Source organism: Argentina anserina, chromosome 2, assembly GCF_933775445.1.
Source record: "Argentina anserina chromosome 2, drPotAnse1.1, whole genome shotgun sequence".
In the NCBI taxonomy this organism is placed as follows: Eukaryota; Viridiplantae; Streptophyta; class Magnoliopsida; order Rosales; family Rosaceae; genus Argentina; species Argentina anserina.
In genome coordinates, this window is record NC_065873.1 from 12,211,017 (window position 1) to 12,223,809 (window position 12,793).

Below are 12,793 nucleotides of genomic sequence, written 5' to 3' on the forward strand. Positions count from 1 at the left end.
TTCGATCTATTTTGGTTTTCGTGTTATGATAGTAATTTGGTCGTTTGGACATAAGATAAGGGTAATTAGAGTTTTAATCAACCATGAACATTATGAGTCAAATATTTAACGAAAAACAATTTCATAAGGCAGACGATAATGGGATCAGTTACAGCTAAACCTAATATCTTGTGTTTCTCGAGGTGAGTGATAGAGCGATAATTAAAACGTCTATGATAAATCCTGTAAAACATCATCGTTATATAGAATAAGCAGGGATCGTTCTTTCTGGAGAATTGAAGGGAACTCTAAATTTTTAGTATTAACAAATAATGGGGGGTTTGAGATTGATTATTAACTACTAAAATAAAACCTAAATTACTATTTACATGATCGACTTCTCTTTAACAAACTTAAACCAAATTTACCATTACACCAGATAATTACAAGTTTGAACCTATCATGCATTCTAATTTGACCAATTACATACTTTTTAGACACCAATACAATTAGAGCCTTAGGGGATTATCTAATCATACAAGATTTCAATTAACATTTAGATTGACTTAGGGCCTAATCTAAATTTGCATGCAATCGAATTTAATAACACTTAGAGTATAAATCAAATAAGATTACATTTAAGCACCAAATCTTTATTGGAGACATGTTTCATGTATGGCGTCACCCACCATGGTTTCACATGCAAATTTCCAGAATTTTTACCACTTTTAATCAACACAAACCGAACCTACTTAGGGCATGATTCGATTTGTGTCAATATGGTTGATGAATGTAACACTCGAACACAATCTTAAGGACTGCATCCAAACACTAAATTCATATGCACATATCTGAAAATTATCTAAAAGTATGAGAAAGATGATTAGAACACAATAATAGAAATACAAACTCATTACTTATAGAAACCATCAATTCGGCAAAGATCCAAAAATCCAATAAAACAATCTGAAAATTTCGATTCTTAATACAAAACAATAATCTCACACAAACGTCATACTACAATCTTCATAGACAAAGTATTGTAAAAAATCAAAAATGAACAAACTCATGGAAAAGAGTTGCGAGAATCACACGTTGTAGGAACCTTGGAGGTGTGTCTTCAATGGTGATTTCGGTGGAGATGTAATTTGTATATGGGGGGAAATGATTTGCTTTTTTGGTGAATGATGTTTGAGGTAGTATTTTGGTAGAGTTTTGGCTCTTGAATGCAAAGGAGAATTGATATTTTTCTTTATGAAGAATATGCTATTTATAGAAGAGTTTTGGCTCCTTGAATATTATAGCTTTCACTTTTTCTCCTCAATTTCTTTCACTTATTTTTGTCATTGGTGAGTGCAATCTCCTTTGATAAATTCCTTTTTTTTTTCTCTTTTGTAGGTGTCTCATTCTTTCTCTTTTGCATTATCTATTTTTATTCTCTTTCTTTTTCTTTCTCTCTTTTTCTTTCACTTATTTTTGTCATTGGTGTGTGCAATCTCCTTTGATAAATTACTTTTTTTTCTCTTTTGTAGGTGTCTCCTTCTTTCTCTTTTGCATTATCTCTTTTTATTCTCTTTTTTTTTCTTTCTCTCTTTTTCTTTCACTTATTTTTGTCATTGTTGGGTGCAATCTCATTTGATAAATTCATTCTTTTTCTCCTTTCTAGGTGTCTCATTCTTTCTTTATTTTCCTCATTTGCTTGACTTTTTCTCTATTTTTGTTCTTCATTGTACAATCTGAAAATAATAAAAAACAAGATGATTCATATAAAAAGATCAAGTAAGTTACTAGAATAAGAGAGTAAGATTAGGAAAGTTACGGAATAAAAATTTAAGTTCAAGTAAGATTTTCCCAAATGGTACGTTTTCTAATCTAAAAAGGATTCCTAATGCAAATATGATTCTTAAAATATCGCCAATACAACCAAAACGTAGAAAGATGAAGACTCCTAATCCAACTAGGTTTCCTAGTCCTTCAAGGATTCCTACTCAAACTAGGACTCTAGACCAATTCTGCGTTTTTAACTCATGTAAGCACAAAAATGCATCCAATACCGCCCAAGACTCTTACTACGACTCAATGACTCAATAGTACAATAATAAGGGCTAAGCAAAGTACAAATTGAGGTAAAAATATGTTAAGAACGTTGCACAAAGTGCTCCTATCAGTGAGCCTCAACAATGAATTTATAAGAGATAACGAGATAATTTTGGTGAGAGCGCTGCCTAAAACCCAATGTAGTTTGTGTTTTGCCAAAAATTTGTAAGATAACTGAAAAATAAATGAGAGTATGATTTATACATTTTTTGTTTTGAATTTTTGATTCATAAAAGAATGAATGTTGTCGTTTTTAAACAACACAAGAGTAAGCCATTTTTTAGAGTTAAAATTGGATGTCGATGTAGTTGAGAAAGTTGTTATAATTATTTAGGTTGTGGTGGTGAATTTTGGTAGTCATTGTGGTGGTTAGAGTAGGGGCAGCCGACCGTCGTGCCATCGATATTTTCGATGGCGTTTTTAGCCGTTTAATGGTTGAGCATGGTGTAGGAATTTTTGGAGAAGTTTTAAGGTAGTTTATGCGATAAATTCCCCGTACTTAACCGTAAAGAGATGTGTTTTTTATCCATAAATTGGGGAACTCTCGGTGTTAAGACTTTAGAATATTTTGAAGAGTGTACAAAGGTTGTTGGTGAAGTTGGAAAATTTTTAGTTGAAGATGTAACAGATTTGGGCGAGTGAGAGCGATTATATTATTTCTATTAGGCATAAATGTCGATTTGCACCCCAAATTTGGTCTTAATTGTTAATTTGCACCCCGAACTTGCATTTGAGTCAATTTACCTCCTAAACTTGGTAAAAATTGCCGATTTATATCCCGAATTTGCATTTGAGTCAATTTACCTCCTAAACTTGGTAAAAATTGCCGATTTGCACCCTATCCATTAAATTTAATATTTTCAATCCAATTTTAAGTCACATGTCATGCATTTAAGGGGTAGTATTGTCATTATATATTTATTCATATTGAATAATGAAATAAATTAATAAAATTACTTAAGAGGAATACTTGCTACAATGGTTGTTTCTTCGAAACATGTTATTGATTTATATATTTATTATTTTATGTGATATGGTATGTTAAAAGATATTAGAAAAAATATAAATAAATAAATACATTGAAAATTAAAAATAAATGTGTATTCCGAGAGAATTACTATTCTACCATTGTGCGTGTCTTAGCCTTATTAGGTTTCCTGGTAGAGATAGATTCGCATCTTTATAATAGATTAGGACTCCGAATCCTACGGGATTGTGGTTATGTAATGCCTATATATTGACCTCATTATCAATCAATAAACGGTTACGTTCTGTTCTTTTACGTCGTTATTATTCTCGTTTTGTTCATCCTCCAATAATGTGTACATATAAAAATATATTTATACACAACACACTATATTTGAATGGGTGGGTATATTGAATATATAATTCAAAGTAGGGTTAAGTAGGTAGAAAAAAGATGTAAATAAATAATTTGATTAACAAAATAATCCTCATTTTAAAGAATATTTTTATTTGTTTTTAAGAAAAATATAAATAGAAAATGACAACATTACCCCTCATGTGCATGACATGTGACGCAAAATTGTATAGAAACAGTTAAATTTAACGGATGAGGTGCAAATCGGCAATTTTTACCAAGTTTAGGAGGTAAATTGACTCAAATACAAGTTCGGGGTGTAAATCCGCAATTTTTACCAAGTTTAGGAGGTAAATTGACTCAAATGCAAGTTCGGGGTGCAAATTGACAATTTCAGCCAAATTTGGGGTGCAGATCGGCATTTATGTCTTTTTATTAATTATACCATGTTATGGTCATTAATTTTAAATATCCCTTAAACAGGAGGTAAGGAGACTCAAGTCGAAGAGACTTCAGACCGACCGTCAGTGAAGCTTGGTTACTGTGAGTGGACTTTGATTTGCATGCATGAGTTTTTTCTAAATTAAACGATTCCAACATTATATTGTGTTATTATTTCTCTTGATAATTTATTTTATTTTCTATTTATTTGATTGTGAATTCCATATGATCGAGAAGTATATAATGCTTTATTGAATAGCTGAAATTGGTTGAGTATTTATTCAGGAATGAGATTCACGGGAATTTCTTTAAGTATATTTCTTTTTACTTATTTTATACGATTGGGAACCGTATTTATTGATTATGATTTGACTAACGGGGCTAGTGTATTTTAATGAATATTCTTATTTATTTTATTGTGACTAGCGGGGCTAGTTCACCTATTATTTTGGAAGCTATACACTTTGTGATTGATGCTAGCACACTATATCACCTTATGGCAACCCTTTTTCACCAGGGAGGCATGTAACATAGCCAGCAATGTCACGACAGCCCAATACATTCTCCGTAACGTGACATAACAGTATTGGGAGCTTGAGATTATATATTTTGTCCGGGGGCAAATTGTATGGCTCATTACTTCTTATTTGACTAGCGGGGAGAGTACACTCCTTATCAACTATTTGATTATCTTATTTGACTAGTAGGGGCTAGTTCACTCCTCATAGGTATTCTTGAATATTTTATTTGGTTTAGTTGGACTAGTCCATCTTCTCCATTTATTTCTTTTGATTTTATTGACTAGTAGGACTAGTCCGTTAAGTGATTTTATTACCATTCAATCTCATTTAATAATACTTACATGCATTGAAATTTATTATTATAGAGAATTGGAGATGTATCCATTAAATCTTGTTAATTTTAGTATTGTTTCAGGATGAAATAATTGTGTATTATTGAATGATATGGGGGCCTATATATATGCATTACAAAACCACAAACTCTTAGGATTCAGAATCCTAATCTATTACGGAGATGCTAATCTATCTCCTAACAGGAAACCGATTAGGCTAAGACACACACAAGGGTAGAATAATAATTCTCTCGGAACACTCCCCCTTGTGTCGTATGCCTAGGTTGCATGGTGCACACATCGTTGCCTCGGTAAAAACCTTGTCAAGCAAAATAAAAACCTCTTAGGTAAAAACAAAAGTTTGATCGAAGGGAAAAAAAGCACAATGCACCATCTACATTTGATAGCATCATGTGAGGTAGACTCCCCCTGAAGTCTACGAAACAACTCCCCCTAATTAGTGCCATAATCATGGAGTACAAAGAACAACGTATACGGCGTTCATTACATAATTCTCAAACGTAGTCTTGGGCCCATGATTAATCATTAATCTTGCCACACATCTTTAGATCATACATGCTATACTTAGCCAAACTTAGATCTTAGGAAACATGATTGCATAACAACTCAAAACAAGAGTTTGCAATGAAGATCAGATTCTCAGATAGAATGACATTCACTCACTTAAACGGCCATAACTTCTTCGTCAAAATAGGTATTAGCAAACCGTAAAATGTTTTGGAAAGTAGACACCCGTGGCTTTCCAATGACATAAAGTTCACAACCTAATCCGATCGGAGCAGTTCACAGTACTCTGTCGAAGTTGACTGACTTGCAAATTTCTGGACAGAATTGTCCTACTTTGCTAAAATGACCATAACTCACTCAATATGATAGCTATGAACAAATGGTTGGTGTCCCTGGAAAGTAGACACATAGGCCTTTCCAATGGTAAACTGGTGTTTTCTGAATTATATGAAGCCAGTAAGCAAACAGCGAATCCATGAAGCCCATCCTTTTCATCATAAATGATCCGCTTGCCCTGAAATGACCTGACCCAATAGGGAAATCCCAATTCATTGGGCCTTTCGATACAATCAAATAGAAAGCCCCAAGGGCGCCATATTCTAGGAGCCCAAACAATGTGATTGAATAAATCCTCCTCTATCCGTTGCAGGTCGAGGACTCCTTCTCCTTCCCCTTCTTCAATTTCACTATATTTCATTGAGCAAGCTGTCTTGTAGGTCTCGTTGAAGTTGACTTACGAAACTGGACACATTCTGATATGTCGCATTCAATGTGTCTTTCGCAAAAAGAATGGGGAAATTGACCAATGAAGGACTGATTTTGGTCAGAAGCGGAACCGTACATATCCTTTACGCTACCAGTGTCGACTCCTACACCAAGACGTATGTTGATGTTGCTGGAGCTGCTGGCGGCGTTGGTGTGGATAGGATTTGTGTTAGTTCACTAAGTGTAGAACTAAACCCATGTCAAAGGAGCAATGCAAGTCCAATTACGATGTATAGGGCGCATAGTTAGTCACATCATAATGAAAGCAATAGTGTGCCGACAACACTTACATATATGAATGTATAGCTCATTGAATCTTTTCATCATCTATACTTAGACGGAATAGAGAATCAAGAATTAGCTTTCATATTAACACATATGGGTATGAGTCATTGCAACCGATTGTACTACGTTCTCTCGAACGTCGCAATCTGATTACATAAGCTCTTTGTGGTCTGTAGGCATTTAAAGTCCCTCGAGCACTCTCATATCTGCGTCAAGATCCCTTTACATATATTATATGAGCATTATCATATGCTGCAAATCAGTTTTTATGGACACTACTACTGATCAAGTAGCGGAAATCAATTATGTCCATAAGGAGAGAATATAACTCATCGTGGTCAATACTAGGATAATGAGACAATCTTTGCGCCATAAGTCCTGCATATATTGCATGACTTTATCTTTCTCATTACACTTACGAACAACGACCAACATAACAAGTCTAGTTCAGCCTGTATTGATTCTTTCCACTTCGGTTAAGTTGCTCATCGTTGATACTTTACAATGGAATAAGAGCATAAGCGAATACATCATCAATCATGGGAGATCAATCCATTAAACACACGCGCGCGTTGTATATGATCAATTTGTGAGAATTCTATTTTTCTCTAACATCAACAAAAAGAGTTTGTAGCGTCCTACAAAAACTTAGTTGATACACATGTTTAGAGAATATCTCTTGATGATGGGCGAAATACTTGTGCCTACGAACTTCGCTTCTTTCTGGTTATGATTCCAGAGAATAATGGTATCCCCCTCATCTAGGTAGGAGCCAAGACCGAAGCTATGACCCTTACTAGTCCATCTTTGCGTTTTCCGCCCTTGTTTTGTGGTGCAATACCACAGGCGCCGACAACACCACAGCGTACAATGATGCCATCGCCGGCTTTCTTGCCACTATCAGGGATGGTGCCAACGGTGCTAGGACCAGGTCATATGAAATTCTCCCATATTCTGAGAGTTCCAACCTTACTGGCACATCACAGCATTTATGTGCGATCTCGTCACTTTCACAATATCGGTAAAGTCATTGAGCATCGAATCTTTGACTTTCTGGAAGTCGATAATGCGTTGCACATATGCTCAATTTGAGTAGTGCGGGATCTTAATGAGACATAGTGCCACACCACGTCAATTCCTGGCGTTAAAACTGCAATGGGAGCATTCCATATCTCCCCCTAACGACGGAAAGTATGTCTCATCAAAGTGACCGTCTGCTAATATCGCAGGATAGAGATCAACGGTTGTAGATTGGAAATAGCGGACAAGTGTTGGTGATTCATAAATCATAACCAACCAGAATACTTAATCATTTCAAGTAGACTCATTGAGATAACTACAGTAGAGGCATATAAACAACTTTAACCAAACAGGCGTTTAATGAAAAGAACGTTGGGATCGTATCCAGTAACCATCTGCTATGCACTAAACGCTTAGCAAGTTGTGGGTCTAAAACGAATAAGTGTCGCTGCATGCAACATCATTACATATCCCCATGCAAAAAATTGACAAGTTAGTACCCATAACCAAGTCCGAGCTCTGCTAGATCGTGCAGTGAATGAACATGAGGAATAATATGTTCAACGACGATCCCAGTAGACATGCAAAACGAAATCATCAAAAATCGTGGAGGTGAACTCTCCAATGGTATCCAATCAAATAGATTTGAGAGGATGGGAAGGGTGGTGAGCCCTTAGTATGATGATCATAGCTAAAACTTAGCAAATGTAGCATTCCTTGTGGAAAGCAAAGCGACGTGTGACCAACGCGTCGATGCTCTTAACCTATACCATAGAAATACCGAAAAATGTCCGCATTCGGTTGGATAGGGTCCACTAATGTCACCTTAAATACGTTGTAAGAATGGAATGTTCTCGGTTGGAGCCTTAGCAAATAAGGACTTACTTGAAATCTAGCAAAAGAACAAGCTTTGTAAAATGAGTGATGGTCATCAGAGATTGCCATGGAGGCATTAGAAAACACGAGAGGCATCACAAGCTCCTATGAAGAAGGGGATGCCGCCACTGACGGCCTTAATGCCATGGAGCCGCCGAAAGAGGCAGGCTCGGCCTCACCGTGCATGGCACGGATAAGCACGGCCTCACCGTGTGGAGCATGGTTGAGGTGGTCCTCCAATCGCTTCGTGAACATGAAAAATAGATGATCATGTGAATTGCAAAGAACTCGAATCATCATATCTTGTTCAAAATAACTAAAAAAATGATCATGTCAAAACCGAGAAGACAGCAAAGCTGAACCCATGATTCAAAGAATCTTGAGTTACATAAAGCTACTACTACAGGCAAGCAAAGCTATGTCTGCAGGCTAACAAAGCTACTGTCTAAGCTTGAAAAAGCTACTGTCAATGAAATATGACAGATTTATTCCTCTCCATTCTTAACACAAATATCAAGATGAAAATATATCATTGGCATATATGGCCTTTTAAAACTTAGCAAGCCACGAAGATATAAAACACAATCTCCGCACGAGATCCGTAAAACAACTACCTGCGCCGTATGACAGTGTAGGTGGTTACGCAATTAGCAAGACACTAGATTTCAAGGCGGGACATTCTCAAAATGAAGATTAAGAGAGTCAACGACGTGGTGAACTTCTCTAAACAATACGCCGTAGGATATTGTAAGAGGGGGGATTGAAACAAATGTGCAATCCCATCGAGTGTCTCACATGGCAATAGAATTACATTCTTCAACTTAAGAGTTGGAAAAACATGGTATTGGAGCAGTTGAATACCAAACAATTTGGGTGGTAAAAACCATCCAATTGGTGCGGGTAGTCACCAATAATAATAAAATCATTTGAGCTATTAAACGACTTGGAGAAAACCGGAAAATTAACCGGAAAACCATGTCAAAATAACTCAAAACCGGGTGAAATTTGGACTAGGAAAATCTGGTAGCAAAGACTGCTGGAAATATGATGAGAAACAACGAAAAAATCGTCAGAAACACTTGCCAGAAAACGGCGGCCCTGATCGCCGGAAAACCGGTCGGCGGCGGCTGGAGCTGGCTAGTATGGAGGCCGGAACTGCAAGTCTGATAGGGGACGCCGGCATGAACCAGATGGCGGTGCCGAAAACGCCGGAAAATGGCCGGAAGGCGGCGAATACGCCGGTAAAACGTTCCATAAACGCCGGAACAGTAACGGAGGAAAACGACGTGAATTTTGACGTTCTGATGTCTGTTTTTCCAAATTTTAATGTCCAAATTCACAATGTAGTACTATTGGGGTCCCATGTAACCCAAAAGCGGCCAATTTAAAAACCACGTGAGTTGCAAACGTTGACCATGCTTGCTAAGCCAAGGCAAATAAAATTCTCACGAGTCCATCTTATAAACAAGAAATACGAGAAATTTTATAGAATATGCCAATACAACACAACCAAACTCCAATTCCAATAGACAACTGAAGCTAAAGTCGAGCAAGAAACATGGCAATGCCAACGTCATACTTGAAAAATAGTAAGCAGAAAACATAGTCAAAATAGATTGACTAATCAAAAGTCTGTAGCAACAAAATCTTGCATATCGGATCAGGCGGAGCCTTAGCCTGAGGCTCAAAATGTTTGCTTACTTGAGAATGGAAGAATGTTACTTTTTCATCTCCAAAATTCCCTCAAGAAATAGATACAGGTGCCAAAAATGGCATGCGTTTCTTGGATGTGGAGTATGCATCAAGGTCAACTCTAATAATACAACGTCATAAACGTTCATTAAATCACTTGAAGTGTGTCCCATAAAATTCGTTATTTTGGGATCTTTTGTCAGCAAATAGTACTGTTTCAGAGTAATGAATTTCAACTCAAATAAATGAGTACGTTGACCTTGAGATTATCGTTTATAGACATGAGTTTAAGAAAACTCAAACATTCAAATAACAGTCGTGATTGCGACGCATCCATGAGAAAACGAGGGTTGTATAGGTTTCGAATAATCGAAACTAGTCAAGTATGCAACCGGTATTAGAAGGGTTGTGATGTATATGGTCACAAAATAATCGATGCATATCGGCGATACTCATGATCGCACCCAAAACAGCGGTGCACTCAAGCGACCACACGAAATCGATATCTTCCCTTTTAAATAATAACGTGACTCTCCCAGGACCGTCACACGAAAAACGTCGACCAAAAAGGGAATCATATCCCTATTTGGTCTCATCGGCGTTATAAGAAATGCCGGAAAGAAGACATGAAAAAGGCTAATAGCGCCCGATAATTTATATTAATATGTTCAAAAGTAGCAACTTTAAGAAAAACATACTTGTTGGTCTGCCAAATAGACCGCATATAATTAAATTGCTCTGCAAATTGATTTTCATGCATGAAGTTGCTTGATGAATTCTCTTTCAATCTTCATCTGATGACATAAAAATCTTGGGAGGATACGATCGAAATCGTATGTAGATGATAAAAGTATCGTCCATCTCGGCATGAATGTCATCACCATAGTACAACGAGCAATGATTTTATCTATAAGAGCACGTGAAATATCATTAGAAATAAAAACGTGCCAATGAACATTTAAATAATGAAATAGGAAAAAGAAAAAGGAAAAAAAATTTAGTATGAAGCCCAAAGGGCTATTGTGCTCGGTAGGCCATAGGCCCAAAAGGGTAAAGAAGACGGGAGTAGCTTCTCTTGAGCGAAGAGTTTGCTTGTGCAGTTTGCGTTTCTTGTGTAGATATGCGGGATGAGCAATTTTGACTCCTTTGATGCGGGGTCTTGCGAGGCAAAAAGATGTTTTTGCGGAGTGAATGCGGAAGAGACCCTGCGGAGCTGCGTGCAGGGGCAACAGGGGGGTCGCAGGGGCTGCAGGGCAGGATCTGCGTGCGGGGCTGCGGGGCTGGCTGCGTGCGGGGCTGCAGGGGCTGCAATGCGGGGCTGTGTGCAGGGGCAGCTGCATAGGGGTCGCAGGGGCAGCAGGGCAGGATGCGGGGGCTGCGTGCAGGGTTGCAGGGGGGTTGCAGGGGCAGCAGAGGGGTTGCAGGGGCAGCGGGTTACGGTGGCTGCAGGGGGGCTGTAGGGGTCGCGAACAGGAGGTGCATCGGTGAGGTGATGCCGGAGGCCGGAGATGACGGCGGCCGGCGGAGAAGAAGAGAGAAAAAAAATCTAGGGCTCTAAAAGTTCAGGGTTTTAGGGCGAAGTGCGTGATAACGTGTTTCATGATGAAATAATTGCGTATTATTGAATGATATGAGGGCATATATATAGGCATTACAAAACCACAATCCCTTAGGATTCAGAGTCCTAATCTATTACCGAGATGCTAATCTATCTTCTAACATGTAACCTATTAGGCTAAGACACACACAATGGTAGAATAGTAATTCTCCCGGAACAAGTATTTATTTTTGTCCACGTACTCTAACATTTTTAAATACTTTCTCATATGCCATTCGTTTTCAAATGCTCAATTCGCATGCTTACCGACTTTCCATAGCAACAATGAGGCATCGATTCTTCCGCCGAGAGTACCCAAACTGTAGGTTACATGTTTAGCTTACAAGTCGTTTTATTTATATTATGCTTAGTTGCTCTGATACTCAAAATATTTTTGGATTATTTTCCTTATGTTTGAAGAATTTGGTTTTAAATTGTATAACTAAGTTTGGAATATTTGTTGTCGGAGTTGGATATTATTTATTTATAATCCTATGGGTAATTTGTAGTTGGATTGATATTGGTGGGAACATAGGGCTCTAGGATGGTGGCTTGTGAATTGTGATTAGAAGTGTTGTTTTTCGCAAGTTGAGTACTTGAGTTGGCTACTTTCAATGGAGACTATGCGAAATTTTGGTATACCTCATTTGATAGTGGTCCATGCACGACTTATTCTAGATATTAGAGTAATATTTTGGGTGGGTCGTGTCATAACTTACATATATGGCGTGCATGTCATCACAATAGTATGACGATTGATTACTTTTTATATGAGCACATGAAATATAGTTAGGAACTAAAACATGCAAATAAACGAGTAAATAATGAAATAGGAAAAGGAAAGAAGAAGAAAGAGAGTTTAAAGCCCAAGGGTCTATTGGGCTCGACAGCTGGTCAGGTAAGGATGCCTAAATCTGAGTTGGGTCGGATCTTTGATGAAACTGGTCGAGATCGTTGGATCCGCAAGATCGGGTCATGAGAGTAACGATAGGTTGGATCAAACATGTAGCGACCCTAGATTCTGAACAGTAAAATTTCAAAATTTAAAACGCTAACACTCTAAAATAGTCTCAATATAATTGAAATTACAATACAACTGTTGAATAACAATTCTGAGTTCAAACAAACAACTCAGTTACAACTTGAATCCAAACTCACTGTTTACACTTAAGTAAATAAATACAGTTGTAGGATTCCACTCGAGCCTCACTAAAACTAAAAGAACTGAAATCAAAACAGCAAATTGTTAACGGTTGCTCGACTCTCCAACTATAACTACGTACTACCTGCAACACTACCCCCTGCACCATTTGTTGGTACACCGGGATTGCAAACACAA